The following is a 25,939-nucleotide window of genomic DNA, read 5'->3' as shown; positions in this document are numbered from 1 at the left end:
CCGTTTCAACCCGTTAATCCGTGTTTATGGACAAAAAAGATCATGTTTCTGATTTGAAACTAGGTTTAACATCAAAGTATGTTTTTGAATGATTTTTGAGAGTTTTACATGGTTAACCATGATTTTTAGTAATCAAGACATGTTTTTATTGTATTAATCAAGGTTAAACAAGTACAAAAGTTACTTATTTAAGCTCCTTACCTTAGGGTTTGAAGGATTTCTAGAAAATCAACTTGCAGCTTCTTGGACCTCAACTTTTATAAACCAAAATGAATAAACAAGCTTGTGGAATAAGTTTTATAAAAAAAATGGGGGGTGGGGTGGGCTGGTCCGATCGGAACTTCATGGCCCCCTCCCTTTGGGCTGTTTTGGCCCAATAATCTGGTTTCTCAAGCCCAAATACGAAAAGCCCAGTCCAAATTTAGTTCGAGTTCGGTTTTTGGCGCGAAAAACTTATCGGGTGCGTTAAACAGCGCGAAAACGAGTGTTTTTCGGCTAATTTTGTGTAAAATTATAAAAACATACTATATGTTTGTAAAAATCAAAAATATTTTCACGGATCGCTTAAAACATTTCAAATAAGTGTTTGGTAAGTCTTTTTCGGCTTAACGGATGATACAATGCTTGGTTTGTAACTATCTTTCGCGTTTAAATCTATAGCGGGTAGTTAAACAAGCATGTTTTCGTTTAACTTGTTTGCTATCAAACTAAGACCATATTTCTAATATTTTAGCTTGTATAGATCGTATATCACTTATAGATGGCCCCTCGAGATATCTGGGTCATAACCCGACCCGTTCGGTTAATCGTTCGTTTGTTACGCAAAAGGCGTTTATTTGCTTAATCGGTAAATACGTACTGAGGTGTACCTTGTTTTGGCTCAAATGTCACACTTTTTCACATATTTCACTCTCTTAAACCCTAATCGAAAAACCCTTCTGCTCGTGCTATCTCCCTCTTGCTCGCTGCTCTAATACTTGCTCTTATTTACTTCGATTAACAGCCATTAGCTCTGTTTCGACTTCGGTACGCATATTACTACGGAACAGAACTAATGGCCCTAAAATTCAAAAGGAGGCACAATATGTGCGCTCAGTTGGAGCTAGACGATGAAAACATGGAGTTGGAAATCATGATAAACTTTCTACGAAACTCCAATTTACGAATGGCGCTGACAGAAAACCCCATACTCTACAGGAACCATCTTACAGATTTCTGGCAGACAGCAACTTACATCAGTGATGTAAACGGGAAGAGAATCGAGGCGTCTGTGCTTAACAATGATATTGAAATTACTAAGGCGTCCATTCGAACGGCATTGGAACTAAATGACGACTTTGGAGCTCAACAATTGTATTCAGTTCCAAGATTGCTAAGAATCATTCAAGAGACGATGGGATACCATGGGGATGTTTAAGAGGGACAATTTCAGAAAGGGAGTTTTCCTTTGATCTACCAGTTCCTGATCCATCATGTGATTCAGTCCCTATCTTCTCGGAAAGGGACTTGGACTTTGCTGAGCAGAGAGCTTGGGACTCTTACTGTAGCCATATTGTATCAGCAGCCCTTCAATATTTCGAAACTTATCTTTCAAGGGCTGGTTTCAAATGCGGAGAAGCAAGTCAATCAACGATTTCTTATGTATCCATGTTTTCTCCAAATCTTAATCAACAGAGCTCTACCAGATATTCAAAGAACAAGTCAGGTTTTGAGGTTGCAAGACCCAAATATCTGCAAACGTATGAAAGATGCTAAGAGCAAATTTATTGATAATGATAATGGGATGTGCTCCCATGGTAGCTTGTACCGGCACTAGATGTCGTTGATGTTCAAAGCACCCCTGGGAATAGTGATGAAGTAGATGGTGATGGTACGGATGATAATGATGGTGCAGATGGAGGAAATTACATGGTTGTTAATAATGCTGCTGCTACACAGTAAGTGGTTGAGAAGTCCGTATCTTTGGTTGATCAAGTTGCTTATGAGGCAGATGATGTGGGGTAGAGGTCAATGAGGAGGTAAATGTTGCTGCAGAGCAGATGGATGATGTTCCTTTTGTATCAAATGTTGCTGCAACCATTGACAAGACGACTCCACCTGGCTCTCCACTTTCTAAAGTTCTTGAAGATGACACAGATTCACTCCACTTTCTAAAATATCGTGTGGGAGTTTGAAGTAATAAATATTGTGCTCCCACTTAATGATATATACTTTAAGCTTAGAATCAAACTGCCACGCGATCAAGTCACCCTTCACGTCTTTGGCCGGTTTTTACTTTTTCATCTGGTATGCCGATGCTCGAGCCTTTTCCATTTTGACTTCTTCCCATTCATGATAACGAAAGGTCTCGATCATTGTAAGGCCCCGTTCCCGGTAACCCTACTTTGGCGTTGGATTTACTCATAAGCACATTTCTAAAATCAGAGTTAATTAAAACTTTTCATGGAATACTTAATATCAAACATTCTTACATAGCATAAGTATTTGTCTTAACATAATACATTAAGTCTTATATAATAACAGGAACATCACGTGAATCTTCCGTCTTTGATGCCAGTCTTTATCCATTTGCCACATGTCCTTCCTCAAGCCAGCTGCCTCAACCTATTTGCCTGCGTGCATACTAAAAGTCAGCTACGCTGAGTGAGTTCTAGTTTAACAGTTTACAGGATTTTTCTTACACCTTCTTTCGTTTGCATACAAATATTATTTGTACCACTCTTACATTATTCTTACACATTCTTACAAACACACAATTATACATACATTCTTGCACAGATATTAGAAGGGTCTGACACCCGACTTCTTGCACGGATATTACAAGGGTCTGCCACCCGACTTCTTGCACCGATATGGTAGAGTCGGCCACTCTATTCTTGGCCAGGTATTAGAAGGGCCTGCCACCCTGACTCTTACTATTCTTGCCCAGGTATTAGTAGGGCCTGCCACCCTGACTCTTACTATTCTTGCCCAGGTATTAGAAGGGCTTGCCACCCTAACTCTTACTTCACATTCTTTCTAGATTCTTACAATCATGTTAAGTTAAACAACTAACATATACAAGTTCTAACATCTATCTTTCATTCTTACATTGATCACTTGCATTAATCACATAAATATATATATCTTTCTTTCATTCTTGCCATAACCATTCATGTTAAGCACATAAGTATACATGTTACTATTCTTACAAGTATGCACACAGCCCCAAAAACATTTCAAGAGAAATGGGGCTAGAACTCACCTGAAGTCGGTTTCCTCGCTGTTAATGGTAATGCCTTCCCTTAGCTGTGCATGGCTAACTATACAATACATTACGCGTGTCAATTATCCATTACTACTTACATCTAAGCTAATGAAACCCTCAGCTCACGGGGGCCCGGGGGCAGCGGCCCTGGTAGCGGGATCTAGGGGCGGCAGCCCCTAGCAGGGTCCAAGGGGCAGAGCCCCTAGCTGGGGTTGAGCTGAAAATTTCGTAAAAATGAATTTCATGAAATTTCGCATGGAAGAATTTCGCATGAAAATTTCGCTTCGCATGGAACTTTTTCGCTTCGCATGGTCATGCGATGCGAAATAACCATTTTCACTTCGCATGGCTTATGCGATGCAAAATTTTTCCTTTTCTTCTTTTTTACCATTTTAAGGCCATTTTTCTCCTTGTTTCCTCCTTAGGACCCGATTCTACTCTTTTTATGTGTTTTGGGTTGTACCAACTTTGTATACCCGTGCTTTTCATAGTCCAAACGTCACCTTTCTATTCTATAACACACCTATGAGGCTAAAGCTCACCAAGTTCATGTTTTTCTTTCATTTCACAACCCGATCTACCATTGTATCGGTTTGCATGTCGATTCCAACCATAAAACTTAACCCTTTGGCCGAAGCTTACCTTTTTGCTCCGGGTTTGGTTCGGATTGTAGATCTGGACGTGTTCTTGCTATTCGAAGGCACTTGAACACCAAAATCTTCCTTACTTTTGCTTGGATCCGAATCCGAAATGCTAAAGAGAAAGTGTACGTTTTCTAGTGTGTGTGTGTGTAAAGAAATGGTGAAATGATGGGGGATGGCCATCCACCTCCATTCCAATCCTATCCAAATACAAACACGCACGCAACCAAATTAACGACACACCGATAATAATAAAACTTTTCGTTATTTATTAATCTCAAAATACGGATGTTACAATCATCTTGTTCATCTTTTTTACGTTATGCTCGAACATACCATCCAAAGCACGTTTGCGCTTTTTCTCAGTCGCCGAGAAGTGACTTGTTTCAGCAGCTTTATTCCATCTTTCTTTTTCTTCTTGTAATCGACGTTATGCTGCGTCAAAATGTTCTGTAGTGAAGAAAGGAATACCTGAATCGTTGTTGTTGTTATCGGTGTAGAACTCAGGATACTCCTCAGCAGTAACGTCTTCTACTTCCATTTCATCAAAATCAGGTACATTCCCATGAGGAATACCTGTATTCGTACTTTATTCAATTTCCACATCTACATCCACACTCTTACCCAACTCCTCAACCTCATCTTCATTTAGATCCAGAAGCAAAGCCATTTGTTCTTTTGTTAATTAATGATCAAAAAATTCACCTTCTTCAATCTCATCGTCTTCTCGAATTTGGTTTCCATTTAAGAACGCCGATTTTACATCCATTTGATAAACCTTAAAATTTTTATAGGCTGCATAGGCAAGAAAAATACGTATAGCCTCCAGTCATGCCAAAGGAGCATATACTTCAGTGTAATCTATGCCTTCTTGTTGATTGTAACCAAGAAAGACCAATCGTGCCTTATTCCTCACGATTACCCCGCGGTCATCCTTTTTGCACTTAAAAACCCATTTAGTCGGAATTGCCTTTTTCACACGGTCAGGTTTATTAATTAAGTCCCATATACACAGTCGAATAAACTGTTGCAGCTCCTCCTGCATAGCCTCCACCCAAGAAGGTTCCTTGAGTGCCATCGTGACACTTGTCGGTTCGATCTGTGATAGAAAGCAGGTGTATTGTGCAATACTAAGGATACTAGAAGAGTGCAAATCCGCATAAGCACACATTATCGAATCCTCAGTAGGAGATAAGTTACACTCAACTTGTTCGTCACATATATCAGCTAATTGGTGTCGTGTACGAACCCCGTCGTGTACATCACCAATTATCTGTTCCTGCGGTTGTTTAGAGTGAATCCTTAAGGAAGGATTGGCAGATACAGATACGTAATCACCCAGATTGGTGATTTTTTCCTCAGCCAAGAGACAGTTGGAGAATCAACATAAATTAGAATAAGCTCGTTTGTGTCTGTAGTTTCCTCTAATGGACCTGACGATGAATCAACAAAATCAGCTTCATCGGAGGATTCAGAAACATCGTTTGATGTCGTTGATACGTTAGGAGAGTCATTCACATCAACATACGAAGAAGTAGGAATTGGAAGACATTGTTCCTCCAAATAAGATCGAGTAAAATCTTCAGATATTTCTTCAACTGTTGTCTTAAATGAATTAAATAATTCGTCGTAAATGAACATCCAATCGGGACCCTTGCCTGTAGGTGGAATGGTATAGCTTTGACAGTCAACATGGTACCACTCTTCCACACAACCCGAAGAGATATTGAAGATACGCTTCTTCGGAGAATTGTATCCCAAGAAATAACCCTCAAATGCCTTTTCTTCAAATTTACCGACATCTCTCTTCAAAATAGTACAAGGACACCCAAATGGTTCTAAACACTTTAGATTCGGCTTACGAATATTCAGAAGTTCGTAACTTGTTTTCTTGAGCGTCTTTACTGTTAGTACGCGATTCAGCTTGTAAAATGCTGTATTCACAGTTTCATTTCAGAACTGAACTGGAGGCTTAGAATCAGCAAGCATCGTTCTTGTAGCTTCGATCAATGTACGATTCTTTCTTTCAAATACACCGTTTTGTTGAGGAACATACGGCGCACTGAATTCACGATGAATACCTTTCTGAATGCAGAAGAAATCCAATACATTATTCCTGAATTCCGTACCATTATCACTATGAATTCGTCTCACTTTCAGTTTGTAAAGTGATTCTGTTTTCGTGATAAGATTCTGAATTAATACAGGAGTCTGATCTTTAGATCTCATAAATAACATCCAAGAATATCGTGAAAAATCACCAGTCACGACCAGGCAATAAAAATCACCCGCGATGCTAGCACGATTCACAGGACCAAATAAAGGTATATGAACTCGTTCTAGGGGTGTAACAATCGAATAAATCGATTTACACGGGTGTGACTTCTTCTTTTGTTTTCCCTTCTTGCAAGCTACGCAGTGATCATTCAACTTGAAGTATTTAAGGGTTACACCATCTACCAAGTCATTTGAGACCAAATGATTCATTTGCACACATGGATGTGTCCCATACGTCGATGCCAAAGAATCGTATCTTTCTCCGTGGCTCTGGAGATAAAACACGTTTATGAAGGAGAAACGTTTACATTAAGATTATGGGTTCTAGTCTCATTAGAGACATGCTTAATCATTTTTCGCCTTATGATTCCTCTATTTCCGGTTGATGAGATATGTCCTGTATGTCGTAAAGCATGTTTAGACTCATATGGGGAGAACGCGGTGCACTGTAAAGAGCTCCCGAGGTTCAAGTACCGACACGATCTGGTTAGGGATGTGCTCTTTGATATATTCAGACGACCTGGAATTTCTGTTAAGAAAGAAGCACCTGTGAATTTCTTGACTGACCCGTCGGAGGGAAGATTATCTCTTCGACCGGCTGATATTTTGGTGTTTGGATGGATAGGAGGGAAACACGTGTGTGTGGATTTAACAGGGGTTTCTCCTTTGGTGGGCTTAGGGAGTTGTGGTTTCGCGGTCGGTCAAGCCGCATTAAAAGCTGCTTCAGGTAAGGTGGCAAAACATGAAAAGGCGTGTCTTGACAACCAACATGTATTTATTCCTTTTGCTTTTGACACTTTTGGTTTCCTCGCGCCTGAAGCTGTGGAGCTACTTACCCGTGTTCAGCGGGTCATGCATAGTAATGTTATGACTCCAAGATCAGAAAATATAGTTTTTAAAAGATTGGGTTTTGCGATTCAAAAAGGGGTACGCAGCTTGTTGCCCGATTGCCTTCTGTTTCGATGTAATCCAATAAACAATCAATAAATTTTAAATATGAAAGGAGAATAATTGCTTACATAAAAAAAAATTAAGATTCATGTCTAGGACATAAATATCATTCGATCGAGGTGATCTCATGACAACCATTTCTTCAGAAATTTTGTATCCTAGTTAAAGGATAACGCATTCCTTGTCTGTGAAAACTGTGGTATATTGTTTATCACAAATTTGTGAAACACTCAACAATTTATGATCCACTTTTTCACAATAATTCACTTTTTCAAACGTCACTTTCCCGTTTGAAACTTCTCCTTCCTTTGTTATCATCCCACCGTTGTTACCAGCAAACGCTACATAACCCCCTTGAATATCTTTGACATTGTTCAGAAGGTTTAGGTTGCCAGTTATATTCCAAGAACATCCACTATCTAATATCCACTTGTGATTTGACAGGGATTTAGATGAACTCTGCACAACAAGGTAAAGAGATTAGTTAAAAAAGGCAGCCCAAGTCTCAGCCTTGGGCTCTCCTTTCGATACCTTAGGAGAAACATTTAAATTAATACTGACATTCGGGACTTGAGAATAAGTGATAGGTTTCTTGGTTTTCTTCTTTAAGTACCCATCACGTATTCTTCCTGAATCAGTATTTTTACAAATAGGTTGAACATGGCCAACAAATTTGTTTGATACATTATCAGAATCAACCCGAACAACTTTCTTCGGATTAATATTTGAATACATTATGACACACTCATCAACTTGATTTTCTTTTAAATTTGTAAACACTTCAGTCTTTCGAGTTGATAAGGTTTTGACATTATCTATCTTTGCTTTACATTTCTTAGAGACATGTCCAGGTTCACCACATTTGAAAAATAAACGAGAGTCTAAAGATTTTGGTGGTGAAGTACAGGTCTTATTTGGTAGCAAAGATTGATGAATATCAACTTTGGGTTTCTTAAATGTTACCGTCTTTGGAATTTCATGTTTTAAATCCTTTTGGATCTTATAGATTTCAAGATTTATTGAATTCGAAGAATTCTCCAAACCTAATGATTTTACAAATTTAATTGGTTTAAACACATTAATTATTGGCTTTTCTTGAACATTAACAGATTTAGATTGATAGAATTTTTGTTCAAGTTCGGTAACCTTTGAAGTGTCATCCTGATATACACTTTCAATCATTTCGGGTTTAAGAAGGTTCAATGGAACTTCATTGTCTGAAAAAACTATGGATAAACCCTTTAACTTAAAGACTTTCCCATTTGACGAAACAGACTGAGGATAGACAAATTTCATCAACTCCTCATCAGTCACAGTCGGTTTATATGATTTCTTCGAGTTAGAAATTACATTAGACTTTTTCGCTGATCTTCCCGAAGACTTTGAGCCATAAACAGCTTGCTCAATCTCTTCAGGTTCACACAGAATGTGATTATCAACATGTATGTTCTTGTTTTTGACAATATCATCTAGTTCAGACAACTCCTCGATAGAACCATCCAATTCATTTTTGGTAAAAACAGTTTTACTTTTGATATGAATCGGTTCTTGAGTAGTTTTGGTTGAATCAACATCCTCAGATTTAACAATAGGCATATCTGAGAATTTTTCTACATCGGGAATGCTACTATAATCTTCCTTAAAAGGAGGAGGAATCTCGACATATCCTAACCCTACTGTTCCATTTTTCTTATGAGCATGGTTTACTTCAATGATTTCATTTAAAAGAAACGAGGAATCTCGAAATTTTCCAAGTTTGTTTTTAAGTTTCATGATTTCATTTTCAAGTTTTAAATACAGGTTCGAAGTCGAAGAATCTCCTGAAAATGTTGATCAACAACGATAATCTTACACTGAATCTCAGCTTTAAGATCATGATTGCTTTCAGACAGATTTTGAATTTTAAGCGTTGATTGCTCTAGTAACTTTGATTTCTGTCGATAGCATTCATTGATCATAAAATGATCTTTTGAGAGAGTAGTGTTCTTACTTAAAGCTGTTTCAAATTTGGCTTTGAGAATAGCACATTCAGCACACTCAATCACTTCAGTTAAGGATTCAGATACATTAATATGAGGTTTAGGACATACCTCATCAATCTTAACCATACAGGCATAAGATTCAACTTGATCAGGAATTGATTCAGTTTGAGAAAACGAACTCTGATCAGTATCAGTTTCAGAATCAGATGAATCACTTTCCTCAGATACATTATCACTGCTCGCATCTTTGAATTTTTCAACTGGTTCAACAATAGCTACATTTGCTTGATTACCCAACAAACGTTGAGACCAGTCAACAACTTCATTTACCACAAGAGCTTGAGTAGCTGGAGACTTATCTTGTTCACCACCAGACGAAGTCGTTTTACTTTTATCCCCACCAGATGAATTCTTTCCTGAAGATCTGTCTGAATTGCGTGGCTTAGAATATTCTTTTCTTGGTTTATCACACTCTTTGGCAAAATGGCCAAAGTCCCCGCAATTGTAACATTTCACCTTCAGTTTATCAAATCCAACCCTCTTATTAAAAGTATGAAGATATTTCCCAGTTTGTTGCATGAATCTCTTGACTTTTCTAACAATCGTAGCCATGTTCCACTTGAGATCCATTAACTCAAGATTATCAGGGTCGATTTGATCATAATCTTCATCTGTTAATTCATTCGTGGCTATTTTGCTTCCAACAAGCTGTTCATACGAAGTCATGAAAGCGCATAAAAATGCAAACTGTTGTCAGCCTCTTGAAGATTTACTTTAGGCATACTTGAAGCAGGAGCATTTGTGCTTGCATTGGGTCCATTGGCCATAAAGCATACGTTAGGCAGATTATTTACATTAGGAGTTTCTTCTTGAGCTTGGGCATAGAAGGCATTGATTGGAACAGAACTTGAAGAATGATTAGCTGGCATTGCTCCTCCATATATTGAAGGATTCTGGTTTGATGAATGCTGGTTCTGATTTTCCTTCAACGAATTTTGACATTTGATGTCAAATTCCCTTTCCTCAATCTAATTGATGAATTATACAGCTGTAAGCTCGGTGTTTCGAAAGAAACCGTTTTCTTTCAATACAAACAGGAAAGTCGAGTATGAAGGGGCAAGGCATTCTTCAACGTATCAATCTTATCTGTTTCAGTTGGCTCAAGATTAACACTGGACATCTCCACAATCAGATGACTAAATCGGTTAATCATCTCTTCAACCGTCTCATTTTTCATTAAAATAAAATTTCTAAATTGAAATTTTACGAGAGTCTTCTTACTCTCGAGAGTATTCCCCAAACTTCTTATTTTCAAAGTTGTGAACAATGAAGCACAGATCTTAATGGTATTGTATTGATGAACGATTTGTTCTGGTAAAGCCATTGTGAAAGTCGAGTAGGCTTTTGTCTCACTTTCATAATCTTTCAGTTTTTGTGCTTCATAGTGTTTGAATTCCTTCAGCGTCCAACCCATTTTGTCACTACTTACCAAGGGTGTCGCATGCACGTCATCGAGAAAACATACGCTACTAGGATGTACAGATCCCAAGTGTGCACGAAACCTCGGTTCCCACCGAGCAAATGCTGATAGTTTTAGCAATTTCAGACATTTGTTGTGACTGCCAATTTCATTGTCCATGGTTAGCATCTGTTGCATCAACGCATTTTGAGAAGATGATGCATAGTAAGAAACGTTTTATGACGCCATGATTAGACAATTGTTAAACTTCAAGGACCAAAATTGTCAATGCTTAAAATTTATGGATTACTGTTCACACGAATGAAGGAACAGCAATGAATGAGAGTTGTAACAAATGAACGATACTCGTTAAATGATTCAAGCGAATGTGACTGGGTAATGAATGAAGTGAAATTGGTTATGAACTGTAACGAATATGAATAACGAATGAGAATACTGGGTAACAAATGATGAATTTAGCGAATGTGAGGTATACCGAATAGGATTAACGAGTCAGGTTTAAACGAATGAGAATGACGATTGTGTTTAGTGAATGAGTTTAACGAATGATCAGTTACAGGATAGCGAATCAGAATTCATCGGTTAACGAATATGAATTCATCAGCTAACGAATGAGAACTCATATCTTCAAACTTTCAAAAACTCATATTTCGTCTAAACTTGTCCGAAATTCCTGAAATCTATATCAATCAATTCGTAAACCAATTATGAACCTTACGAAGCTCGTCCGTAATCACAAACAACTACCAAACCAGTCTGAATTCACAATCCGTATAAACCAAACAAGTCCGAATTCACAATCCAGACAACCACAACTCAATTCAAACTCAAAGTAGTCTCAAACCTCCATTTCTCAGTCACTAATACATTAATAATGGTTCGATACACTTAGAACAGTTCACTTATCAATGAATTATGAGTCTCTGTTTCTATACGAATTAATTAATCTTCAATTCCGATCAATTCATCATGAAATGTATCCAATAAATGATGAATTATACAATTTAAACAACGAGAAGCATCGAAGATCAGATCTCAGGCTCTGATACCACTTGAAAGAGCATGATGTGGATCTAGATCTTGTGATTACAACGATGCATTCGATATCTAGTTATACGATTAGGCTGAGATACGTTAGTGTGTGTACTGTGTCTGTTGAGAGAGTATGTGGACAGAGTAACGAGAGAGAATCAGGAGAATATCAGAACTATTACATTAGAATAGTTTACATGGGGTATATATAGAGGATGACCTCATTCGTTAAGATAAACTTAACGAATGGGTCATTCGTTACAATTACTTAACGAATAACCATACTTATTCGTTAATACATTAAGATAACGAATAACCTTCATTTGTTATATTTCATTCATTAAGCCGGGTTAACGAATGGAACTTACATTAACACGAATGTGTCCGTAACGATTGCGCCTTACAATTAGGCATATTTACATTAATAACCCCTACAATACTAAACTATTACATTATCAGATGATAAAGACCGAGACATACAAAACATGTATCAACAAACTCCCCCTCGTCTCGAGCTCTTTATCTTCATCTCTGGAATATCTTTGTCTTCCAGTCCACACAACTCTAAATCTTGTATGCATAAAAGACACGAACTACTTTCTAGAATTGCATAGCAAGTTCATAGTTGCATACGTTAGCAAACCTGATCTGACTTGTAAATAGGGCATCGTTATCGGACTCAGATAAGTTAACCAACCACATTAGATCAATAACACGTATAGTCTTCGTGTTTGACCCAGAGCCATATATAATAACCACTTCACCTGTATGATTGTCATAATACCAATAATTAAACGAGGTGAACAGACTCTGAGGGGATGTCTTCATTGGAGCCCTCTTCGTTGTCTTTGGCGGCTTCACTTGCAGTATCATCTTTCTCCAGCCCGTGCGAAGATCAATCTCATCAATGTACTTATGAGTTGGCACCTGCGGCTTGGAAAACTTGAAACCATAACGGGTTTCATGAAATAAATGAGTATAGAACCACCCAGCCCACTGATCATCTCCTCGATTCATGAACGGTCTATTGGCTAGTGTTCTAACATCCCACCTTGGCATGGATAAATTATCGTGTGGGTGTTTGAAGTAATAAATACCATGATCGCACTTAACGATATATACTTCAAGCTCAGAATCAAACTGCCACGTGATCAAATCAGCCTTCACGTCTTTGCCCCGTTTTGTACTTTTTCATCTGGTATGCCGATGCTCGAGCCTTTGCCATTTCGACTTCTTCCCGTTCATGATAACGAAAGGTCTCGATCATCTTGTTCATCTTTGTTACGTTATGCTCGAACATACCATCCAAAGCACGTTTGCGCTTTTTCTCAGTCGCAGAGAAGTGACTTGTTTCAGCAGCTTTATTCCATCTTTCTTTTTCTTCTTGTAATCGACGTTCTGCTATGTCAAAATGTTCTGTAGTGAAGAAAGGAATACCTGAATCATTGTTGTTGTTACCGGTGTAGAACTTAGGATACTCCTCAGCAGTAACGTCTTCTCCTTCCACTTCATCAAAATCAGGTACATTCCCATGAGGAATACATGTATTCGTACTTTCTTTAATTTACACGTCTACATCTACACTCTTACCCAACTCCTCAACCTCATATTCATTTAGATCTAGTAGCAAGGCTATTTGTTCTTTTGTTAATGAATGATCAACAAATTCACTTTCTTCGATCTCATCTGCATTTACCATGCTGTACACAATCCCATCCATACCCACAAACAGAAGCATATTAGCCAGAATAACATCAATTGGCTTGGCTCTCGTGTAATCCTTGTATGGAACAATATGTAAATTACATGCTTTAGATCCACCACCAATATCCGAATCAGTCTTATTACCCGCCGACGGAGCAGAACTACCGCCCGGTTGCTGATCTACAACTCCCGATCCATCTTGGTCATCTTCATCATTCTTTAATTACTTCAATTCGTCATCTTTACAAGTGAGCTAGAGTATGATTTCAACTTGTTTGTCTAATCTCTCCCCCTGAGAAGCAACAGGGGCTCTTAGTTCCCTGTTTTTGCATAGAGTGAACTGAATATGTCGCAACAAATTCCTTTGTGCTAGCTCATCGGCAGCTCTGTCAGCTTGCATTTGAGTCTGTTGAAGATGCAACAGATTCATCATGTGAAACCACTGAGTTTGAAGATTCAGACCAAAGAAGTTAGGTTGAACTGGTTGCAAAGGACCATGAGGGCGAGTAAATGTAAAAAATGAGTGCTCAGGTCTCGGCAACTATGTAGGAGTCACTGGAGTAGCTGGAGTAGTCGGCTGTGGTGTAGGCATACGAGCCAACACTGTTTGTAAAACATCTCCAAAATAAGGATCTGACCTCACAGTAGTAACCAAGGTTATAGTTGGAGGCATTGGAGAAGTAGGCATTTGCACAGGAGTCGGAGAACGAGGAAAATCTGTAACTGGAGTAGGAGTAGAGATCGTGGAATACTTTGTGGTACTGGAGAAGCAGTAGGAGGAATAACCGGAGCAGAACCAGTAGTAGAAGGAACAAACGGCTGACTTGGTATCTCAATACCCGAACCTCTTCTAACCTGTTGCTTCTTGGGTTTCTCCCCCTTTTCCACCATCGGTTCTTTCCCATTATGTTTACATTGCTGAGCATAAGTTTATTCAGCTTGTGGTCCTGGACCACCATCACCACCATCATCTCCACCATTACCACCATCACCACCTTCACGTTCAGAATTGGAATCGTCATGAGCCCAATGATCATTAGGTCGCGCGACATAATTAATATTTGCTAGATGACCAATCAAACGTTTAAACTTTGGTCGATCTGCCAGACTCTGACCTCTATAAGATCTCAAACGTCTCATCGTTTCTTCATTCATATGCTCAAGCTTCATAACGTCATCTCGATCTTTATCCAAATCCGGCACCAGATCATTTATCATCATTTGCAGAAATCTGGGATACATTAAAAACTTATGACGGCTTGTAATGTTCTCTTTCAGATGATAATAAACCAATTCTGAGAAGTTGAATGGTTTATTCAAGACAAGGGCAACAAAAGCTGATTGGAGCATTACTCGGCACTCGTCAAATCCACCCTTGCATCCACCAAGACAGTGAATCAATACGTGAAGCATATACTTGCATTGTTCACACACGTTTGCTTTGGTATACATAGATCTGCCCAAATCCCCATTATACATCACACGGCCAAACAATCCTCTGATCAATTCTCTATCAAACTGACACTTTTTGTCGATCATATCACAAAACTCCAACAAATCTCGGATTAACCCAACATCAATCACCACCCTTTTATCTTGAATAAATGCCTCAATTTGATTTTCTGCCTCGTTGATCTAGCAGTATTTCAGAATGCTCGAATTATCTTCTGATATACAACCGTAAGAGTCGAGATAGCCTTGTAAATTCTTGAATGTGTCAGAAAACTAATCATACCCCCGAATAACGGAGAATCTTCAAAGTTCGGCTCAAGATAGGCACAGATGTTGTGGCTCTTGTTCCACGATAGCATCACAGGAGCTTGTTCAGGTTGACGAATATTTGCAGTTGTGGCTCAGGAACAGGATTTTGAATATTTTCGTCTGCCATTACTGCTAACACAATCAAACATTAGTAAAATATTCAAAAATATTATAATCTATTTAACGAATGAATATCTCATTCGTTATACTTGTTTAAACGATTAAGACTTTCGTTATACATTAACTTGGTACATTCGTTACAAGTAACAAAATAACCTTATACGTAACTCATTCGTTAGGCAGATTGTTTACATTAGGAGTTTACATTAGGAGTTTCTTCTTGAGTGTAAAGCCCGCTAATTTATCGGTTTTAAAGATTTTCTGCCTGTAGAGTATGTATGTTTTCTTGGGAATTGTCCGGCATCTTTTGTTGACCCAACCATCTTCCCGGTACGTTAATTTATCTAACCTTTTTCCCAAGTTACCACATCCCTTAAACTTCGAGGTTCAATGTGTAATATGTTGGGTTTTAACAAGATTATCAAAGTGATAAAACCTTACTTTTACCAAAAATGCAGCGGATAAATGTTTTAAATCTTGTTAGTTTATAGTGTATAAAACCAATTTTATACATGCAAAACCCAAACCCGGATCCATATACGAAATACATACTATCAAACACATGCATGTCACTATAAGTTCATGCATGTTAAACTACCTTTCAAGTAAACCAAAAACCGGGTGAAGAAAGAGTGATTGAAAGGCAAGAACTTGAATATTGAAGCTCCTCAAGCTAGCATACCCCAAGCCTACGACAATACACCTTTGTTTAGCTAGGATTCACTTGAAAAACCAACTCCTCCTTGATGTTCTTCCTTGTGGTCGAAAATGGGAGAGAAAAGGAAGAGAGGAATGTTTTGTTACTTGCAAAAAATTGAAAGAATGAATGAAAGAGAGTTAGGGAGTTAATGGAAGCACCACCCATGGCACCCACTCACATCCAATGCATGTCTCCACTAAAGAAAACATAATAATATAAAATAAAAGGTGTAAGACAGTAAAGGGGGGAGGGGCGGCCACCCTCTCACCCATTTCAAATTTTATATATACTTTTGTCTTTAAATAAGTTTTATATCATAAAACTCACATTGTGTTATTTCCCAAAATAAATATAACACAATATAGGTAACATGCTTGGTAACCATTATTCACATATTGTTATTTAACCATCTTAAATAACACTATGGAATGCTCTCTCTCAAAGTATAAATCATCCATATGATTTATTTATTTCACAAGTACAATGTATTTAGAAACCCCTTTCCAAATAACTCAAGTGTTAATATTTGTTTGTTATGATCATATCATATATAAACAAATATTATTGGTGTTTGTCTAGCTTGGTATTGGGTATGACCCGACTTGGATCATAACGTACTAGCCACATCAATAATGATATTTGTCTTGGGCAGACCGAGTCCAACAATCTCCCACTTGCACAAGATACATAGAAGATTGATGCAAGTTGCAAATACCGCCTAACTACGGTTTACTACCCCTAATACGCATGACGAAGTGCCATTCAATAACATCATCCCCTTCAAGTCCCTTACTTGAAATGATTTAGGTGAATCTATCATTTATCCTTTTGCCACGAATGTCATGTCAAATCCAGAGACACAGAGTGATCATTCTCTGTAGATTTAACTTAGCAGGCCTTAGACATCTTATTCTCAACGAATAAGAGGGACAAATCCCCTCTTGACTACATACGTCTCTCACAATCACCTTGTACTATACCTGATCTTAGACTTATGTACTGTCATGTTTCAGAGCAGCGAAGAACTAAGTCAAAGTATAATAGTTGGTGAATATCAAGACCTAATATGTATCTCAGGTCGGAGGATACTTTGATATTCGCCTTTTACTCAAATTTACTTATGATCAATCAGAAAGATTCCATGTAGTAACATTTGAGAGCGGGTCAGTCCAATATTTATATCCCATAAATATCTATAAACCTTGGCAGCAACCTTTTGCTTTATATTCATATTTTATGAATATCTACCAATCCAAGTTCATAATAGTCTTACCTTCATACTTGTTCTCACAATTATGAGCGACTACGGACATTTAGAATAATTAACTTATTCATGGATTTAAACATACTAAAATGGAACGTAACTCAAAATGTCATAATGATAAACCATAATCATATGAATGAGTGAAAATAACAATTGTTTCGATATCCAAATACAAAATTAGATCATATCCAATCACTAGAATATCGAAGTCCTAAGGCACAAGTGTGACCTTCATGCTTTGGCCTTTCAAGGAGTTTCGTGAGTGGATCCGCAATGTTTTGATCGGTGTGAACTTTGCGAATACATATCTTTCCTTTCTCAACTTCATCCCTTATGTAGTTGAACCTCCGCTCAATGTGCCTCGTCTTTTGATGAGCACGAGGTTCCTTGATTTGAGCAATCGCACCCTCGTTGTCACAAAAGATTTCTAGAGGGTCCTGAATGGTTCGGACCACCCCTAGGTAGGCAATGAATTTCCTATCCACGCAGCTTCTTGAGCTGCCAATGAGGTGGCGATGTATTCCGATTCTGTGGTGGACAAAGCTACCACATCTTGTTTCGAGCTCTTCCAAGAGACTGCTCCACCATTCATAACGAAAACATATCCCGATTGTGATCGAGAATCATCTCGATCGGTTTGGAAACTCGCATCCGTGTAACCCTTTACAACGAGTTCCTCCTCACCCGAACCGTATATTAGAAACATATCCTTAGTCCTTCTAAGGTATTTCAATATACTCTTGACCTCCATCCAATGGCTACTTCCCGGATTATTTTGGAATCTATTTGTCATGCTTAAAGCTCATGACACATCCGGTCTAGTGCATACCATTGCATACATGATGGATTCAATAGCCGATGCGTATGGGATTCCATTCATTTTCTCTTGCTCTTCCTTTGAGCTTGGACATTGAGACGCACTCAATATCGTTCCTCTTTGAATAGGTACCAAACCTCTCTTAGAGTTCTCCATCTTGAACCTTTTCAGGATTTTGTCAATGTATGCACTTTGGTTTAAACCTATTAACCACCTTGATCTATCCCTATAGATCTTTATTCCCAAAATATAGGAGGCTTCACCAAGATCTTTGATGGAAAAACAACTTCCAAGCCATGCTTTTACACCTTCCATGGTTGGAATGTCATTCCCAAATAGTAGTATGTCATCAACATACAATACTAAGAAGGTAATGATGCTCCCACTAGCTTTCTTATACACACAAGCTTCATCACCATTTTTGATGATTCCAAATTTCTTAACTTCTTCATCAAAACGGTGATTCCAACTTCTAGATGCTTGTTTCAATCCATAGATTGATTTCTTTAACTTGCATACTTTGTTAGGATGTTGTGGATCGACAAAACCTTCGGGTTGAACCATATAGACATCTTCCTCAAGATGCCCATTTATAAAAGCGGTTTTGACATCCATTTGCCATATCTCATAGTCATAATGTGCGACTATGGCAAACAATATCCTAATAGACTTTAGCATTGCTACGGGAGAAAAAGTTTCATCATAGTCAACCCCTTGAGTTTGAGTGAAACCTTTTGCTACAAGTCTTGCTTTATAAGTATCCAAGTTTCCATGCATATCGGTTTTCTTCTTGAAAACCCACTTACTTCCAACCGGTTTGGAATTAAGAGGTGGTACAACCAAATCCCATACTTGGTTGTCATGCATGGATTGCATCTCTACGTTCATGGCTTCAAGCCATTTGTCACAATCGGATTGTGACATTGCATCACGGTATGTGGTGGGTTCATCCGAATCTACCACATAGCATCCATCCATGAAAAATCTATATCTTTCGGGTGGATGTCTAATTTTACCGGATTTGCGAACATTTAGTGTGTTTTGATCAACCATTTCATCATTCTCAACAACCTCTTGTTGATTGCTAGTGTCAACCAAACGTGTATCGGCTTGTGGTTCTCGATCCTCCTCGAGTTCCACTGTTCTACTAGTACCTTCCATAAGGAACTTAGTTTCCAAGAACTCGGCCTTTTGAGCAACGAACACTTTTTGCTCGGTTGGGTTGTAGAAATAATATCCAATGGAGTCCTTGGGATATCCTACAAAGATACACTTAGTGGACTGACTTTCAAGTTTGTTTTGGGTGTTGTTCTTGACATAAGCCTCATAACCCCATACCTTTAAATATGTTAATGATAGAGCCCTTCCATTCCATATTTCAAAAGGTGTCTTGTCCACTTTCTTGGTTGGGGCCATATTTAGAATACGGGCCGCGGAGAGCAAAGCGAAACCCCAAAATGATATAGGCAATGTGCTTCTAGCCATCATAGATCGAACCATATCTAATAGAGTTTGATTTCTCCTCTCGGACACACCATTATGTTGTGGTGTTCCCGGTGGAGTAAGTTGTGAGATGATCCCACAACTTCTAAGATGATCTTGGAAAGCATCACTTAGGTATTCACCTCCTCTATCCGAACGAAGTACTTTGATGGTTTTATCGAGTTGATTTTGTACTTTATTTTGGAAGATTTTGAACATTTCAAAAGCTTCATCTTTGTGTCTTAACAAGTACACATGCCCAAAACGACTATAGTCGTCAATAAAGGTAATGAAGTATCTTTCACCATTCCTTGTCATTGCCTTAAAAGGACCACATACATCCGAATGTATGATACCTAATAAGTCTTTTGCCCTTTAGTTTGTTCCACTAAAGGGGTCCTCGGTCATTTTTCCTACTATACAAGACTCATATTTATCGAATGAATCATCGCTTGATTCCAAAAGACCATTCTTTTGAAGTGTATGTATGCGATCTTTGTTTATGTGACCAAGACGACAATGCCAAAGATAAGTCTTACTCAAATCCATTTTAAGTCTTTTGGTGCTTGATTGGTACAACATGTTATCATAAGATGTGTTATCATGAACTAATTCGTAAATGCCATTAGATGGCATTGCTTTAAAATAAAATACATCATTTATGAAAACATAAATACAATCATCCATAAACTTAAAATCATAACCATATTGTCTTAACAAGGAAACGGAGATAATATTCCTAGTCAAACTAGGAGCATACAAAACATTATTTAAAATAACTTCCAAACCATTTGGAAGTTTCAAAATGTAGTCCCCTCGGGCTTCGACAACAACCTTTGCTCCGTTGCCCATGAAGAGACTAATATCTCCCTTCTTGAATCCTTTATTTCCTTTGAACCCCTGCAACAAATTGCAAATATGAGTTCCACATCTGGTATCCAATACCCATGTGTTAGAGGAAATAATATTAAGATCAACATAAATCATAAAAGTTGTACTCGAGGTTTGCCCCGCATCCCTCTTAGCTTTCAACTCTTTTAGATAGGTTGGACAATTCCTCATCCAATGCCCTATCTCCCCACATCCAAAACACGGATCCTCCACGCAAACCTTTGGCTTCATTTCTTTTGGTTTGGGTGGTCCCGCTTTCAACTTTCCCTTGAACTTAGCGATGAATTGTCCCTTACCTTTGGCAACCTTTGCCTTAGGTTCCGGGTGATGCCTCTTCCTATTGCTTCCCTCATTGATCGTGAGAACGGGTAAAACCTTTTTACCCATTCCCGTCTCGGCCGTCTTGAGCATTGCATGAAGCTCACCAATGCACTTGTCCCACCCATTCATATTATAATTCATAACAAAAGTCTCAAATTTCTTGGTTAGCCCATTTAGGATCAAATCCGTGGCTAACTCGTTTGAGACGCGGCAATTAAGGCGCTCGAGACGATGAATGTGGCTTTTCATCTTAAGCACATAGGAGGAAACGGATTGGGTTTCTTCCATACGACATGGATGAAGCGCTCGAACCGTTTCGAAGCGTTCCACCCTAGCTTGTGTAAGGAACATTTCCTTAAGTTGGGTGATCATGTCGTATGCCCCATGAAGTTCAAAATCTTTTTGAATTTCGGGAATTATAGTTCCCAACATGAGGCAAGAAACTTGCACGGAATCCTCATTGTGCTTTACCCAATTGTTATAGTTATCGGCATCGTCAATGCTAGGTTCTTCGGGAATAGGCTCGTCTATCACGTAATATTTCTTTTCTTGCTTGAGAACGATTCTCAAGTTTTGATACCAATCCATAAAGTTGGTATAGTTTAGACGATCCTTATCGAGAATAGATCTTAGTGATAGGTTGTTAACGGGTGGAATAATAACGTTAGGTGGATTGTTGATTGCGGCCATCTACAAATATAACAAAGCTCAATTTTAGTATTTTCGATATCAATAATTAATTTTAATCGTTAATACCCTTTATGTCTCCTAGACAATTAATGATTAAAATCTAGAACCTAACGTTACATTCAAATAGTAGTTAGGTGACCTTTATCCTACTATTTAAATTAACAAGGTAGTCAACGTTTGACAATTGCAACCCTTTGCAACTTCTAGTTTTATGGGATCGGTTAAACATCTTATGTTTAGTTGGCATGTTTAATCCCATCAACACCATTGTATACCATGCTTCGGTGACCCTATTCACATGGTTTCCAATTTAAGTCGTCCTACTTATACACATGTATGAGTTTACATATACAAGTGGTTAGGTGACCTTTATCCCACTTCTATGGTAAACCCACCTCAAACTCCCAAGTTTCCTCCAACATGGTTAGGTGACCTTTATCCCATATCGAGTTCCCAAGTGATTCGAGTGTTGTATAAAAGGATGGTGTTCGACTTATTTTATAAAAGGGATTTTAGTTTTCTAAATTCTAGATTGGAAAAGCTTTTATGTACCTTTCATTTGCATGCATTCAAATGTATGGTATTAAGTTGAAAAACCCATTTTCAAAATTTCTATTAATAAAACCCATTTTATTATGAAACCATTATACTTTAATAAAACCAATTTTTATTACCTAACGATTTCTAAGGAACCAATTTTATGCTAGTTGTTGATTTTAAGTAGTTACCAAACCATATTGCAATAACACAAACAAAAGAAAATCAACCATGCAAGCATAAAACATACAGCCACAAGTTCAAAACCATAGCCTCCTAATGTTGACTACACTTGTTGACCGAAGACAAGTGATGTGTGTCTAATAACCCTATAATAATGACCCTCACAACTAAGCTTTAATATTAAAACGAAAATCCTAAAACCACACACAACCGGCAAGTGTACCGATCGTAAGTAGTATAGACTTAGGAAGTCCGAGTATCGAACACGTGGACACGTCAGAACGCTAAAGATCACTAACCCTAGACAAGACCTACCTTAGAATAATAATTATATTGATTTTTGATTTCTAAATACTTAACTGAACTAACTAGACTGACTGACAAAACTTACCAAAAATAGAAAACTTAACGGAAAACTAACTGACTTAACTTAGGAATGGAGAAAAACGTTTACCTAGGTCTGAATCAAATTGTAGGCCTAACAAGCTAATGGATTGAATGATATATAGACACCGGTCCCTAAAGATGATACGACTAAGGATCGCTCGGGCTCACTGGATTACCTCTCGGTCTCACTCAACAAGCCTAAACTACTCAAAATCGCCTAAAACGACCAAACCGGGAAATAATTGCTAACGTGTTCTAATGAAGGATCACCTCTTGGTCTCACCAACACTCGACCCTAATGGCAATGAATACTACACAACCAAGGATAGAGGAACAATTCAACTTAAACCAAAATAGATCAACTAGTCGCTCAAACACCTAAACCTGACAAGAAACGAACTCGCTCTCGCGCAATCCTTATTCTAGCATGCAAAGGCAATGAGACAACCCTAACTTCCTATCACCTCTCGGTCTCAAGGAAGGTGTTTAACCGTTGTACTTAAATCAATTAATCATGAAACAAAACCCTACGGTTGTATCTACCGCAAACAAACCCTAAACACAAAGTCTAGAATCAAACAATGCACCGATCAATCAACACAAAACTAATCAATCAACACACGGGGTTTATGCAATGAATCACTAGAATTTCCAGCCCTTAAACACAACCTATTTCATGTTTAAATCAAACTTTACAATAACAATCCAAGTCTATTAATCAAACAATCCAACAAGCTCATCAAACACTAACAAGAATCATCATTCCTAGGTAGAACTAACAAGTTTAGCCAATAATCATCTTTGGACAGCCATGAATATTAAATAAAACCATCATTAAACTCATCTTAAACATCAATTAAAACATTCAATAACCAATACTAATCAATAACAAGTCAATATCCTAAGTAATTGCAAAACTACTAATCAATTGAACAAGTAAATCAAAGTATATGAACAATGAAAAAGATGTAAGGATATGAATGAATTCCGGGCTGCTCTTGGCTGCTACAACTGATGAAAAACCTTCCCGAGGCTTGGTTCTTGTGTCTTCTTCCTTCCCTAGCCGCTACACGATCAAACCCTAGCACACAAAACTTTTTCTTTCTTTTTTTTTCTTCCTGCTGCTGCGATCGGAACTTTTTTCCAGCCCTTGGGTTTTTATTTTTTATATAATATAATATAATATGGTCTTGGGCCTCCATGATGCATACGGATCGGGCCTTGAGTTGTTTACTTGAAAACGTATGCGTAAAATGCTCGTAGAATGCTCGAAAAGTCCCGGTTTCTTCCTTTCTTTTACCCAAAACCTACAAGATTAATAAATGTATGTAAAACCTATCTAAAACGAGTTATAACATATAAAATATAATATAATACGTAGATAAAACGTGTGAAAAATACGAGTGTTTTACAACACATCAACAAGTGTGTCAAAAAGGTCTTTCTTAAGGGACCCGAAAGGACATAATCTTGTGTCGGTGAACTCCCACTTGATCCTACATCCAAATGCTCCTAGTGTTCACCCCCGTGTTGTGGTCTCCACTTTATTTGGGCTTCTATCCTTGCATCTTCTTTTACAAAATATGTCCTAATACATTTTTCTAGTAAAAAAAAATGCATCTAATCTACTTATTATTACAAACCAAATGAATGAATAAATAGATTACAAACCCAAATAAATATTACAACCATATCGAATGAACAAACAACCATTGAATAAATAAACACATCAACACAATCATTCAACCAAACACAAGGCCATGGCTAGGTTATGAACATCCAATACACATCCAAATGTGCAATAATACAAGACCAATATGGTTCCCCTTTTTCCCTCAAACTTTCGGCCCAAAAAACAACCAAACCGAAAGTTTTGGGTTTTTGTCCAAACAACACAATCAATCATCCAAATGACTTAGTTTTTCAAGATTACCACATGCATGTAAAGCATAACCTTGAAAAACCATGGGGTAACCAAAACCCCTAAAAAAGTTTGGCCAAATGGTAAAACCCAACATAAACCCGAAAATTTTTGGGTTTAACGAAGCATGCATCCGTATAAGCGGCTCTTGATGCCATTGTTGGGTTTTAACAAGATTATCAAAGTGATAAAACCTTACTTTTACCAAAAACGCAGCGGATAAATGTTTTAAATATTGTTAGTTTATAGTGTATAAAACCAATTTTATACATGCAAAACCCAAACCCGGATCCATATACGAAATGCATACTATAAAACACATGCATGTCACTATAAGTTCATGCATGTTAAACTACCTTTCAAGTAAACCAAAAACCGGGTGAAGAAAGAGTGATTGAAAGGCAAGAACTTGAATATGGAAGCTCCTCAAGCTAGCATACCCCAGGCCTCCGATAATACACCTTTGTTTAGCTAGGATTCACTTGAAAAACCAACTCCTCCTTGATGTTCTTCCTTGTGGCCGAAAATGGGAGAGAAAAGGAAGAGAGGATTGTTTTGTTACTTGCAAAAAATTGTAAGAATGAATGAAAGAGAGTTAGGGAGTTAATAGAAGCACCACCCATGGCACCCACTCACATCTAATGCATGTCTCCACTAAAGAAAACATAATAATATAAAATAAAAGGTGTAAGAGAGTAAAGGGGGGGGGGGGGGCGGCCACCCTCTCACCCATTTCAAATTATATATATATTTTTTTCTTTAAATAAGTTTTATATCATAAAACTCACATTGTGTTATTTCCCAAAATAAATATAACACAATATAGGTAACATGCCTGGTAACCATTATTCACATATTGTTATTTAACCATCTTAAATAACACTATGGAATGCTCTCTCTCAAAGTATAAATCATCCATATGATTTATTTATTTCACAAATACAATGTATTTAGAAACCCCTTTCCAAATAACTCAAGTGTTAATATTTGTTTGTTATGATCATATCATATATAAACAAATATTATTGGTGTTTGTCTAGCTTGTTATTGGGTATGACCCGACTTGGATCATAACGTACTAGCCACATCAATAATGATATGTGTCTTGGGCAGACCGAGTCCAACATAATATTGTTTATATCATAAAAAAAATTAAAACCGTAACTCTATTCTTCCTAGCGGCGCCGATCAGACCTGTACCCCCCTGCTCGTTTTTCTTCTGCCCAGCCAAGTTTCAGCCATGAAAACTCCAATTCCAGGTCAGTTTTATGATTCCCCGTGCCTTTTACACGTTAATTGGTCCTTATATTGCGCGTATTGATCGAAAAACGTCTTGTTGTAGGCTAACCGGGTGGCTATCCAATTGAGCTTTTCCGGGACTGTTTTGAGTGAGGTTTTCGCATCAAAATCCCACTAGGTATGGCATTTACATCATATTATAATTTCATGGCCATTGGAGGTGTTTAGGTCGGTCAATTGATTTTAGTTTGAAAATTAGGGTTTATCGGGTGTAGAATTGTCTATTGTTGAGTTTGATGCGTTAATCGATCG

Source organism: Bidens hawaiensis, unplaced genomic scaffold, assembly GCF_021521415.1.
Source record: "Bidens hawaiensis isolate Kalapana, Puna unplaced genomic scaffold, B.hawaiensis_p1.1 tig00019355_1, whole genome shotgun sequence".
Classification (NCBI taxonomy): Eukaryota; Viridiplantae; Streptophyta; class Magnoliopsida; order Asterales; family Asteraceae; genus Bidens; species Bidens hawaiensis.
The sequence above is the reverse complement of the archived record's forward strand: the minus strand, read 5'-3'. Positions refer to the sequence as shown.